We start from the raw sequence: 13,340 nt of genomic DNA on the forward strand, positions 1-13,340 counted from the left end.
AGCCAGCCGTCCGGCCGATGGCTGCGTGCCGCCCTCGGCACAGGGATCCGCTCCCATCACATCCCATCCCGGTGTGAAACGCCTGCACGCACCACTGCCGCCGCTGCTGCAGCAGTACCAGCAGCAGCCCCCGCACTTGCGGCGCACCCATCCGACCGCCAGGAGGCGCCGCCACCCCGCGCCCGCCCGCAGCCCACCCAAGCTCTGGCGGGGAAAAAGAGGCGGGAGAGGCGCGCGAAGCTGCTCGCGCCAGCCCCTCCCCTCCCCGCCGTCACGTGCCTAGCGTGAGAGCTTCCCCCGGCCCCTCTCGAGCTACGGCGCCGCACGCGACTTTCCGGGTGGGGAGGGGGCGGGGCGCGAGCCGCTAGGGGGCGCCCCCACCCCGGGGGGCGGGCCGGCGGGCCTGCCCGGCGCGCGCCGTTTGTTGACCGAGCGGCGGTTGGTGGCGCGAGACTCTCTTGTGACGGGGTGAGAGGAAGGAAGGAGGGAACGGAGAGAGGAGGGAGAGCGCGGTCGGGCTGAGAGCCGGGGAGGAGGAGGAGGAGAAGGAGGAGAAGGAAGAAGGCGGGCAGGAGGCGGTGGTTGCGTGCGTCTGTCCGTGCCGGGGGGAGCCGCGATGTGAAGCCCCCGCACGGACCGGTAGGGCAGACGACGGCGGTGGCAGCGCCCCGGGAATGTGCGTCTGGGACGCGAGGAAAGGTGAGCTGCGGCTGGGGGCTGCTGCCTTCCCCCTCACGGCGCTGTGGCTCCGGCCCCTCATGGTGGCCGCCCAGCGGTCGCGAGCGCGCCTTCGCGCGCGCGTGCGAGGGGCGGCTTGAGGAAGAGGGGAGGAAGAAAGGAAGGAGCGGGGAACGCGGAGTGGCGGGGCTCGCAGCCGCTGCCCTGCTTCAGCCCCTCCCTGGGCCCGCGGCCTGGGCCTGCCCGTTCTCCCCGCCGCAGCTCTGCCCTCAGTGCGGGGCTCGGCGGGACCGAGTGCGGGAGGGGTTGTTTTTGTGTGTGTGTGTGTGTGTGTGTGTGTGGTGGTTGCGTGTGTGTGTAAAGGGAGGGGTGCAGTGTGGCGCACGGGGTTATGTAACAGGCGCGGGGGCCTTGCCCGCCCGCGCGGTGCTGGCGCCGCGGAGGGGGGAGGTGGAAGGGGGACGCACCCCCGGGCGCGCGCGCGTTCCCTCTTCCTCCCCCCCCCCCCCCCCCCCCCCAACTTGCGGAGGGTGTGCCAGGTGTGCGCGCGCGTGTCTGGGTCAGCCGCCCCCCGCCGCCCCCCGGCACCTGCGCGCTTGTCACATGGGGCCTGCGCCTCAGACACAACACGGCTCCGCGGGCAGGCAGGGAGGGATGCCGCCGGCGTTGTGCCAGCGGAGGGGTCACTGCGGGGAAAGGAGGAGGGGGGAAGCCCGAGACCTGGTGCAGCCTTGCGCTCTTGGGCGCACCGCGCGCCGTGCCCCTGCCTGCGGTTTTCCGCCGTGTCGGTCGCAAGTTGTATTTGCTGAGCAATAGTCCTGGGTGTAAGAAAGGAAGAGGAGAGCCGTGCTTGCTAAGTAAGCCCGTGCTTGCAAACACCGAGGGACAGATGTGTTTGCTGATGCTGCTTCACCCCTTCTCTGTCTAACGCCGATGCATTTTGCTATAGTTACCGTTGACTTGACCTGTGATACTGAGTAAAAAGCCCCTGATGAGAGATATGCGGTAATGGCAGAAATGTGTGGTAATGGCACGTTAACCTTAACAAGGGAGAGGAAGACAATAATCACCGGCACGTGATTTTTTTGGTAAAAAATCTGTGTGTTGTATGCTGTCATATTCTATTATTTCTGATGCTTTAAAATTAGTGTCAAAGTCTTCAAAATGACAGGACTGTGAATACTCTGTTAATGCAAAATTTTCTTCATTAAAAGATGAGTGGATGTTTGTTCTGCATCTCGATTTAAAATCGGGGTCCAATCTCAAATTTGTAATCCAAAGAAGCAAAAACAGGCGATGATAATTTTACAACCCAAATTCTTTATTCATTTAGATGCTATTGTTGATCAGGTAGAACTGTTCTAAACAGTTTGCTGCTCGCCATTAGTTCCAAGAGGTTATAGTTCACATTTATTCCTGAAATAGTTCTGTCGTACTGAGGTTTATGACATATAATACAGAAATCCAAGTCTGACAGATTTTTTGCCACCTTGTCTCCAGTGTGTGGGTATTACTCATTCCCCACCATACTGGTCTTCCATTCAGTCTGTTCCTTCCGGTGGACAATGTTTCAAATCCCTGCTAGTAAATAATCTCAAGCTGTCGGGCTGGAGGTCATTGGTAGGACAGTATTAGTAGAGGCACAGTGCAGACACCTGCCTTGTGATTACTGATGTTTGCCTACTTGCAGAGAGATTGCTTTAAAAGTAAAACTTGAAGAGGAAAAATGCATTAGTGTATTTCGAGCTTGGATAGTAAACTGATACAGTGATACAGTGCATCTTTCTGTGTACAGTATATGTGTCTTCAATATGTTATTCAGTAGTTGGCCTTTCAAACATAGCGCCAGTCTGTCTTTCTGGATGGTATGTTTGTACTATTAGTCACAGCCTGTTCTGATGCAGTGACAGTGTGTTGTAACTGAGTGCTGATTTTGGTTAGTCTTTTCTGATCCCTTCACCCAGATGTCTTCTTTTTCTAAAGAAGTTCCATGGCAAATTTTCAATCTTTCTACCATCCCTTTCTGTCACTAGGGAGAGGGGAAAAAAAAATGATTAAGACAGAAAACCTGGTTTTGGATAGGTAGAAATAAATTACTGTGATTACAGAGACCTTTTTTCTTAATAAATCAGTTGTTCAGGACAAGCAGGAAAAGCATAACTTGTCTGACCCTGCCATGGCTTTTACCATGCTTTCACCATTTAATTTCTTATCTAGAGCTTATTTCATAGAATCATAGAATAGTTAGGGTTGGAAAGGACCTTAAGATCATCTAGTTCCAACTCCCCTGCCATGGGCAGGGACACCTCACGCTAAATCATATCACCCAAGGCCTTGTCCAACCTGGTCTTGAACACTGCCAGGGATGGAGCATTCACAACCTCCCTGGGCAACCCATTCCAGTGCCTCACCACCCTTTCAGTGAAGAACTTCCTCCTTATATCCAATCTAAACTTCCCCTGTTTAAGTTTTAACCCGTTACCCCTTGTCCTATCACTACAGTCTCTAATGAAGAGTCCCTCCCCAGCATCCCTATAGTCCCCCTTCCGATACTGGAAGGCTGCTATGAGGTCTCCGTGCAGCCTTCTCTTCTCCAGGCTGAACAGCCGCAGCTTCCTTAGCCTGAAATGATTTTATTTTTTTCATGAAGAATGAACACTTTCTATTTTAATTAAAGGTGTATATTATTGTCACTGAGATCTCTGTCAGCTCTTAGCAGTATCTTTGCCGGGTACAGGTATCACAAGGGAGCTAAATATCCAAATGTTGAAACCCTCCCTGAAGAATACAATGTAGATTAATTTAATGATAGTGCTGTGTGTTTACCTAAGCATAGCAAAATGGGGAAGAACTGGAAGCAAATGGAAATGAGAGTGGCCATGGAATGATAAAGTTGAAAGGAAGAGTGCGAATTTAACTAGATGCAAAAAAAGAGTGAGGAATTCTCAAGCAAATGTGTAATATAGAATTCTTGTGGAAGTGTCTTTTTTTAAGGGAGAAATTTGTGTGTTTCTGCTCTGTTGTGGAAACCAGGCAGTGTTTTAATTGGAGGCACAAATTTTTTAGGGAGGGGGCCTCTGATGTCTGTGGTCCCACCACTTCTGTATTCCTTGTGAAGTAACTGGCGCTCCTAAGATAAAAGTCAGAATTAGGAAACACTTCTTTCTCATTCTTCAGTGGAAGAAAGGGGAGTGTGTACAACAGCTTTAAATCCTGGGTTGTGATGATAACTTCCATTCCTGTGGCTTGTATTTTCAACAGAAACTGAAGGCCTGCTGCTTCTGTAGTTAAGGAATCTGTGACCATGAAATTCACTTAGGAGATACTTTTAGTTTGTTATATCCATAGAAAAGATTGATGTCTCTTCCATATTCTTTGCTGTAAACACATAAGCAGACCATAGCCTCTGAATTTCAGTGTTAGCTTTTGGTGAAAGTCGTATTTTGTTAACTGGGGGTTGGGGAATGAGTGCTTCTTTCCTCTCTCAAGGCTTCAGGTCTCCCAGCTGGTATTCTACCTGTGTAATAGTGCTGAAGCTGGTGGTTTGAAATTTAGCTTCTTGCATAAGTAAAGCTTAGCCATATTATGGTTTATTCTTCTGTGTTGGTTTTGCTTTCTGTTCCCAGCACCCTCTAAATACTTCAACCAAATCCCAGCATAAGTGAGTTACTGGCTGTAAACTTCTCATTTGATTTGCTTGAATTATAGAATCGTAGAATAGTTAGGGTTGGAAAGGACCTTAAGATCATCTAGTTCCAAACCCACTGCCATGGACAAGGACACCTCCCACTAAACTGTGTCACCCAAGGCTCTGTCCATCCCAGCCTTGAACACCGCTAGGGATGGAGCATTCACAGCTTCCTTAGACAACCCATTCCAGTGCCTAACCACCCTCACAGTAAAGAACTTACATCTATATATCCTTATATCTAACCTGAACTTCTTCTGTTTAAGTTTAAACCCATTACCCCTTATCTACAGACCTTGATTTATGAAATAAATAATCCTGAAACAGAGAAAAATAATTTTTCATTGGAAAAGGCGCTGTTCAGGTAGCTTGCAGAATAATTACTGAAAATGCAGGTAGATTGATTTGAATGCCAAAACTTGAAAGCAGTGCTGAAGCTGTGCAGAGTAGGGTTGAGAGCTCCTCTAAGGTTTTTCCACATTGACCTAGAGATGAACAGTATTCTGGCAGGCTGAGGTATGCAGTGGATTTTGGCAGGATCTTGGGGACTGTTGCTAGCATTTGTTTGTCAGGTTTCAGTTGTCATGGTTTAAACCCTAGCCAGACAGCTTGTTCACTCACTCCCAGTAAGTGGTGCCGGGTTGAGAGCAATCGAGGGCCTCTCCTCCCCCGGGGCTCTCCCCTTCCCCGCTCCCGGAGGAACGGGGAGGAGGATCAAAAGAGTGCAACTCCCACGGGTTGAGACAAGAACAGTCCAACAACCGATGTACAACACAAATCACCACCTTTACTACCAACAACAACGATAAGAGAAAATAACAACGGAAGAGAATACAATACCACCGGCCAAGAAACGAGTCCCACCCGGAAGCCCATGTCCTTCCAGATAACTCCCAGTTACCCCCCACCCCAGGCATGACGTGCTGTGGTATGGAATACCTCTTTGGCTAGCCTGGGTCAGGCGCCCCGTCTCTGCTTCCTCACGGCTTCCCCTCCTCCCTGGCAGAGCATGAGCCTCACAAAGTCCTTGGTCAGCATAAACATCACTTAGCAACAACCGAAAACATCGGTATCACCAGCACCGTTCCCAGGCTGGAAGTCAAAACACAGTACTGCACCAGCTACCACGAAGGAGAAACATGACTGCTACTGCTGAACCCAGGACATTATCCACCCCTTATTCCATACCATTCACGTCATGCTCAGATCCCACATTTTCAATACACCATCGCTCTCCCACATATAGACATCCATATACCACAGACCAAGAGAAAGAGATCATTTTCTTAGTGCATGGACCAATCCCTGTAATGCTGCCGAGTCCATTCGGTCCATGATGTCAGGTTCCATCTCTTGTAACAATCTTTCAGGGCAGGAAAGGCTGTGTGCAGTACTGGATCATTGCCTGCTGCTGCTGGTCATTCCTTTACTGCGGAACTCATCCGATTCTATCAAAGTTCATTCTCTGTTGGGATGATGGTTGGAGGGAAGTCAGGGCTAGTCGCTGGTGACCTGGAGACATCTAGTTGATGGGCTATAAAAGTATTACACAGCAGGCAACAGCATACGATTAAGTTCATTGGCTGTTCTCCCCTAAAATCAAATCCCCTTGAGGTATACATCGGACTTCCCCATTTTCCCGCATTACTCACCAAGTATATCCAGGTCCCTGAGCAAAAGCAATCCCACGAATGGGTTTGCCTTTACCTGAAGCAGGAATAACCCAGACTGTCTTCCCCAGCAAATTCTTCATATGCACCACGAGAACTTTGTCCCCCTCTACAATATGTAAAAGTTCTGACTGGGCTGAGCCAGTCCTGTTGGCAGATCCTCTGGTGTTGACCAACCAGGTGGCCTTTGGTAAGTGTGTATCCCAGTGCTTGAAAGTTCCCCCACCCATTGCTCTCAGTGTAGTTTTTAACAGCCCATTGTACCGTTCGATTTTCCCAGAGGCTGGTGCATGGTAGGGGATGTGATATACCCACTCAATGCCATGCTCTTTGGCCCAAATATCTATAAGGTTATTTCGGAAATGAGTCCCATTGTCTGACTCAATTCTCACTGGGGTGTTGTGTCGCCACAAAATCTGTTTCTCAAGGCCCAGGATAGTGTTCCGGGCAGTGGCATGGGGCGCAGCGTATGTTTCCAGCCACCCGGTGGTTGCTTCCACCATGGTAAGCACATGGCGCTTGCCTTGGCGGGTTGGTGGCAGTGTGATATAGTCAATCTGCCAGGCCTCCCCATATTTATACTTCAACCATCGTCCTCCATACCAGAGAGGCTTTAACCGCTTGGCTTGTTTAATTGCAGCACATGTTTCACACTCATGAATAACCTGGGCAATAGTGTCCATTGTTAAGTCCACCCCTCGATCACGGGCCCATCTGTATGTTACATCTCTGCCCTGATGGCCTGAAGTGTCATGGGCCCACCGGGCCAAAAATAATTCACCTTTATGTTGCCAATCTAAGTCCATCTGAGCCACTTCAATCTTAGCCGCTTTATCCACTTGTTGGTTGTTCTGGTGTTCCTCAGTGGCCCGACTCTTGGGTACATGGGCATCTACATGACGTACCTTCACCACCAGGTTCTGCACCCGGGCAGCAGTATCTTTCCACAGTGCAGCAGCCCAGATGGGTTTACCTCTGCGTTGCCAGTTGCTCTGCTTCCATTGCTTCAACCACCCCCACAGGGCATTTGCCACCATCCATGAGTCAGTATAGAGATAAAGTACTGGCCACTTTTCTCGTTCAGCAATGTCCAGGGCCAGCTGGACGGCTTTCACCTCGGCAAACTGACTCGATTCACCCTCTCCTTTAGCAGTTTCTGCAACTTGTCATCCAGGACTCCATACAGCTGCCTTCCATCTCCGATGCTTTCCCACAACACGACAAGAGCCATCAGTAAACAAGGCATACTGCTTTTCACTTTCTGACAGTTTATTACATGGTGGGGCCTCTTCAGCGCGCACCACCTCCTCCTCTGGTGACATTCCGAAATCTTTGCCCTCTGGCCAGTCCATGATGACTTCTAGAATACCTGGACGACTGAGATTTCCTATTCGAGTTCGTTGTGTAATTAGTGCAGCCCATTTACTCCATGTAGCATCAGTTGCATGATGTGTAGAGGAGACCCTGCCTTGGAACATCCAGCCCAGCACGGGCAACCGGGGTGGCAGGAGGAGCTGTGCTTCAGTGCCAATCACTTCTGAAGCAGCTCGAACCCCTTCATAGGCTGCCAGTATCTCTTTCTCAGTTGGGGTATAGCTGGCCTCAGATCCTTTGTATCCCCGACTCCAAAAGCCAAGGGGTTGACCTCGAGTCTCCCCCGGAGCTTTCTGTCAGAGGCTCCAGATAGGACCATTCTCCCCAGCTGCAGTGTACAGTACATTTTTTACATCTGGCCCTGTCCGGACAGGTCCAAGGGCTACTGCATGAACTATCTCGCGTATAATTTGCTCAAAGGCTTGTTGTTGCTCAGGGCCCCATTTAAAATCATTCTTCTTCCGGGTCACATGATAGAGAGGGCTTACAATCAAACTGTAATTTGGGATGTGCATTCTCCAGAACTCCACAGCACCCAAGAAAGCTTGCGTCTCTTTCTTATTAGTTGGTGGAGACATTGCTGTTATCTTCTTGATCACATCCGTGGGGATCTGTCTACGTCCATCTTGCCATTTTATTCCCAAAAATTGAATCTCCTGTGCAGGTCCCTTGACCTTACTCCGTTTTATGGCAAAACCAGCTTTCAGCAGGATTTGGATTATTTTCCTCCCTTTCTCAAAGACTTCTTCCGCTGTATCGCCCCACATGATAATGTCATCAATGTATTGCAGGTGTTCTGGAGCTTGCCCCTGTTCCAGTGCAGTCTGGATCAGTCCGTGGCAAATGGTAGGGCTGTGTTTCCACCCCTGGGGCAGTCGGTTCCAAGTGAACTGGACACCCCTCCAAGTAAAAGCAAACTGTGGCCTGCACTCTGCTGCCAAAGGAATGGAGAAAAATGCATTGGCAATATCAATCGTGGCATACCACTTGGCTGCCTTTGACTCTAGTTCATACTGAAGTTCTAGCATGTCCGGTACGGCAGCCCTCAATGGTGGTGTGACTTCATTCAGGCCACGATAGTCTACTGTTAGTCTCCATTCTCCATTAGACTTTTGCACTGGCCATATGGGGCTATTAAAGGGCGAGCGGGTCCTGCTGATCACCCCCTGACTCTCCAGTCTACGGATCAGCTGATAGATGGGAATCAGGGAGTCTCGGTTGGTGCGGTATTGCCGCCGTTGCACTGTTGTGGTCGCAATTGGCACTTGTTGTTCTTAGACTTTCAGCAACCCCACAACAGAAGGATCCTCTGAGAGGCCAGGCAAGGTGGACAGCTGCTCCATTTCCTCAGTCTCCAAAGCAGCAATACCAAAAGCCCACCGGTACCCTTTTGGGTCTTTGAAGTACCCTCTCTTGAGGTAGTCTATGCCGAGGATGCATGGAGCCTCTGGACCAGTCACAATAGGGTGCTTTTGCCATTCCCTCCCAGTCAGGCTGATTTCAGCCTCCAGCACAGTCAACTCTTGGGATCCTCCTGTCACTCCAGAAATATAGATGGGTTCCACCCCTTGACAGCTTGATGGCATCAGGGTACACTGTGCACCAGTATCTACTAGAGCCTTATACTTCTGTGGGACTGATGTGCCAGGCCATCTGACCCACACAGTCCAGTAAATCCGATTGTCCCCTACCTCCACCTGGCTGGAGGCAGGGCCCCTCTAATGGTCATCACAGCATTGGACACTTAAGTCGTGGTAAAAGGGATTATTCTTCGTTATCACAGGAGCTGGAGTAAAATCAGCTCTTCCACTCCATCTGGGAAACTGCTCACCAGAGACTGAAGCTGTAGCTCTCATGGGATGATCAGTCTTGGCCCTTGCTCCCCTCTTCAATTCACTCACCCGTTCCTCCAAAGCTGAAGTAGGTTTTCCATCCCACTTTGTCATGTCTTCTCCATGATCCCGCAGGTGTAAACCATAGGGTAGCCCGTGGCGTATACCTCCTGTATCTCCTCTCTTAAACAATAGGACACCTTTTGTTAATAGCTGAGACGTGTGTTGGTACACGTGAGGAGCTGGATAAATCAGATAGATCATCCCTCAATTGTCTGAGGTCCTGGAACAGTTTTTCCACAGCTGAGATGATGGAAGGAGTGAGATTGTCTTCGAACTCTCAGACTTTATGAACCATTTCATCCACTGTTAGTGGTACTATGTCATTCCAGGTTACTGTTGCCAATGAATGGGCATATGATGACGGTGCATTCCGTGTAAGTTTTTGCCACATGGGTCGTGTACATTCAACTTCATCTGGATCTATGGGTGTATCCCCGTTATTCGGCTTGATGTGATAGATCATCTCTACAATGGCCGATTCCCTCAGAGACTGGATGCCTTTATCTGTAGTAGTCCACTTGGCTGAATGACTCATAACATCATCCTTGTATGGAAACCTTTCGTTCACAGCTGCCAAGAGCCGCCTCCAAAGGCTGAGGGACATTTTCTCTCTTGCAATTGCTTTGTCAATTCCCCCTTCTCTAGCAAGTGATCCCAGCTGCTTGGCTTCTGTACCTTCTAGTTCGTGACCATTGGCCCCATTGTCCCAGCATTGAAGTAACCAGGTGATGATGTACTCCCCTGGTTGACGGATAAAATCTTTTCGCATATTCCGTAGCTCGGTTGAAATCCAAGATCGAGAAGTTACCTCTTCTTCTTCTTCTTCGTCATGTGATGATGACTCCTGATCAGATGCTAGACCGGGTGGTGAATACATTGTTTCTTCGTCTCGCTTCACCCTTCTTGCCTCTTTTTTGCTTTTTCTCTTGTGTACAGGGGCAACCGATATTGGTACGAATTGGTCCTCTGTTTTGGCTGCAGTAATTATCATTGTGGTTTGAGTAGCGACTGTACTTGTTGCTGGGGGTGGTGCAGCTGCTGTGCTTGGAGCTGGGGTAACCGCGCTGTCTGTTGCGGTTGAAGTTTGAGCAGCTGCTGTACTTGCCACTGGGGTAGCTGCGCTGTTCATTGCAGCCAAAGTTTGAGTAGTGACTGTACTTGTTGCTGGGGGTGGTGAAGCTGCTGTGCTTGGAGCTGGAGTAGCTGCACTGACTGTTGCGTTGCCCTCAGATCCACCGACATTCTTTTCCTTTTGAAGGTGCTGGATAGTGTTGAACAAGGCCCTGTAAGCATAGCCCAAGCCGCAGCACGTTGCCATGATTTGTCAGAATGACCACACACCTCATTTAAGTGTTTTACTAATTCTTCTGGATTTTGCAGTTGTTCGGTAGTGAAATTCCAAAGTACTGGAGGGGCCCACTGACCTAGATACTTGCCCATACTATCCCACACACCCTGCCACTCATGACTGTCCAGCCTCAGGGAAAATCTCTTGGTCCTCCTACATCGTCGTTTGACCCCAGACAAGACCCAAACCTGACTCTGCTTAACTCTTGAAATCAGTCGTGGGCAAAACACACTCTGTATGCGTGCTAGCATGGTGATTCCCATCACGATCAGCAAACAAGTCTCAACAGCATTAAAAGGCCATTCAAAAACCTCAAAACTCTCAAATGTAAATGGTCTGGGGGGAGGACTGGGAGGGTAAAAGGATGTCTCCTTCCCAGGTTGAGCACCTGAGAAGGAGAAAAAAGATGTGGAATTGCTAAGCACTTCTGTTATATACCTCCCAAAGTATAAAGGTGGTGACCACACTGGGAACATAAGCCAGATCAGTTTCATGATCAATGATTCTATTGTATTACAAGTCATTACCATGAAGTACAATGAGATAAAAACCTTAGCCCAAGCCCCACACTTGAAAAACACTAATACAGCAAATACCGGATGGACGTAAGATACGATATACTGAAACTGTGAGATCAAGAGGAACAACCTTGAGAGCCAATAAATCAGCATTGTGACAGGTGACTATTAATCTGGGCAAATCTTTCATTATCTCAACCCCTCATGCCCCACGTTGGGCACCAAAAGAACCGTCGGGGTTTAAACCCTGGCCAGCCAGCTTGTTCACTCACTCCCAGTGAGTGGTGCCGGGCTGAGAGCAATCGAGGCCATTTGAGGCCAAGAATGGAATTCAGATTTGAGTTTTATTCAGGGATCCTAAAGAATTAGAGCATTTTTGTTTTGTCCTAAGGACTTAGAAAGTGTTTTCTAGAAAACACAGAAACACTGTGATCTATGTTCCACTTTCCTATGAATCTGGGAGGAAACTTGAGAATGTAATGGATCAGATCAAGAGATTGCCTAAGTAATAGTGAAGAAATAAACGTACTGGCATACTTTGCCTTTATATTCTGAGTTCCTGTAGTTTGTTACTGTTTTTCAAAAATATGGACTTGTAGCATTCTTGGTGTCCTGTCAGAGAATCCACAAATAAACTAGGCAATAGACGAAAAAATATTTAAATACTTCACTTTTTTTTGATCTCTCCACTTACTGTTTTCATCTGATTACTCCTACTCATGTTGGTCTGAGTTGATGATAAAAGTAATATCCATGCACTAACGAAAGATGTAGAAGATTTGAGTAGAAACTTAAAACTTCAAGGGTAAGCATAGAAGCCGTATCTTGTGAAGATTTTATTTCAAAAAACATTTTACACCTTTGGGAGTTTCAAAGGCAAATCCAGGAAAACATTTGGAAACTTGACTATGCAGTGTCAGTTGGAATTAAGTAATATCATTCAAAAGCTGCTATTAATGGAAAATCTGCCTAATTAAATACTGAATCTGTAGTCATCAGTACTTCTGCTGGTAAAGTTACTTGAGTGTTATGAGTTCTGCTGCTGCTTGCATGTAGTGCTGTCCATATGTGAGTAGGGAGAAGGTCCTCCATAGGATCTGACATCAACTACCACTTGAGATTCTGAAAAGTGGCTGTCTTATCTCTCTTTTTCCCTGAAAAGCCTGGCCTCTTCAGCACCTGCTCAGGGTACTGATGACATTGACTTGAGCATAAAGCACAACTGCCTTGGGCACTTCTGAGAAGAAGAAAAAAAAAAAAACAAACCAAAATCCAGCTTGTAGAGAAGAAGTGGTGCCTTCTCATTAAATTAGTTAGTGCATTGGTCCAAAAAGTGGATTTATTTCCATGCTATTTTCCATTGCCATAGTGGATAATATGGGTACTGAGCAATCAAATTGGTCAGTAGCAAAGATAAGTTTGTTGTGTATATACATGCACATGTATGCACACACATACACATATATATCTGCAGACATGTTTATCCAAGCAAATACATAGAATCAATCAAGTCCCTGGGGACAAGATAGCATCAGTCTGCTGGCATAAAGTCTAGGGAATCTGTGAAGGCTGATGACAGTGTATGTCAGAGGTTTTCACCAGCACAGTTCTTCTGAATTTGATGTTAACACATTCAGAGCATTCAGATTTCTTGCTTTAATCACCTCATGATTTTCCCAGTTACTTGTTTTCAAGCAATTATACCTCCAGTTACCCACTTCTCCACCTTTGTTAAAGTTTAGCTTCACAAAGATACTTCCTTCAGGAAGTCCTAAATTGTTCAGCAGCAGCAACTCATTAAATGGGAGGAGGGATCATGGTTTGCTTGTGCTACCTGCCACCTGCTTCACCTACACCCCACCATGGGCCTCTTGTGTAAAGCAGGAGTTGTGGGACCAGGTTGTCATCAGACTGAAGAATGCACAAACTGAAAAGTTCCTGAACAAGTTCTGTGGATGTATTAGGTAAAAAAATGAACATCCCACTCTTCCTTTTCAAAGAAAAGAGTAATACAGGTATCTGTTCTCAAGCATTATGGACAACTAAACATAGGGGCTTGAAGGAATACTATGCAATTCATATACTCATCTTGTTTATTGTTTCACATCCTTAAATCCAAGAAAGAGAATTCCCTTTTGGTGATTTACAATCCATTCAGTATGTTGATAT

At 48.0% G+C, this 13,340-nt stretch overlaps 1 protein-coding gene across 7 annotated transcripts in view; it reads left to right on the forward strand.

Moving 5' to 3' along the window:
* Positions 1-550: 550 nt before the first annotated feature.
* Positions 551-13,340, forward strand: part of REV1 (REV1 DNA directed polymerase) — a 65,501-nt gene continuing 52,711 nt past the window's right edge. For all 7 annotated transcript variants that reach the window (XM_057422401.1, XM_057422404.1, XM_057422405.1 and 4 more), the window contains exon 1: positions 551-699. The gene's annotated coding sequence lies outside the window, so the exon portion shown is untranslated. The remainder of the gene's footprint in view (positions 700-13,340) is intronic.

Source organism: Pezoporus wallicus, unplaced genomic scaffold (genome assembly GCF_028554395.1).
Source record: "Pezoporus wallicus isolate ANWC-B61680 ecotype Strahan unplaced genomic scaffold, APGP_CSIRO_Pwel_v1 contig_5785, whole genome shotgun sequence".
Taxonomy (NCBI): Eukaryota; Metazoa; Chordata; class Aves; order Psittaciformes; family Psittacidae; genus Pezoporus; species Pezoporus wallicus.